Consider the following 652-nt stretch of genomic DNA (forward strand, 5'->3'; position numbering starts at 1 on the left):
GGTATCAGAGCGAGTTAAGAGCAAGCAAAGAGAGAGTCTAGGACTGACCTAGGAGACCCTAGGACGGTGAACCTTAAGGTTATAGGTGCGTGAGTGGAACGTAAACCTATACGGTGGCGGAAGTTGAATCGATTGGGTCGAGTTAGTAAACCTCTAAGACGGATGTTAGAGGTGGATTCAAGGTTCTGTTTATTCTCACACGAGAGTGTTCATGTTGGATGCATACAACATGAAACTGAGTGGTGAGAATAGGCACCCTGGTGTGACTTTCGCCCGATTGAGTCGTGTTGTTTCGCTATTGCGGCGAAGCTAACAAGTTAAGGTGATTAACCAAGTTCTTGTGTTTCAGGAGCTAATGGCACCAATGAGACACTACGTGCGTAGATCCGTTCCGGCACAGCCTACTAAGGTGCCAGAACAAGCTGGATCAAGTGAGGTGCAAGAACTGCGGGCGCATATGACTGCACTAGTTGGCGTGGTTCAGCACCAAGGAAGGTCGTGGTCTGCCCGCGCCCTCGATTCGCGCGCTTGATGCGGCTGAAGGTGAGGGCCTGGCAGCGGTTCCGATGGCGGTACATTCCCCGTCGGTTAGTGTTCCTCTAGCGGCTTCGGGTCCTACGATACTCGATGCGGCAGCTGGGGAAGTGAGACA

Source organism: Ananas comosus, unplaced genomic scaffold, assembly GCF_001540865.1.
Source record: "Ananas comosus cultivar F153 unplaced genomic scaffold, ASM154086v1, whole genome shotgun sequence".
In the NCBI taxonomy this organism is placed as follows: domain Eukaryota; kingdom Viridiplantae; phylum Streptophyta; class Magnoliopsida; order Poales; family Bromeliaceae; genus Ananas; species Ananas comosus.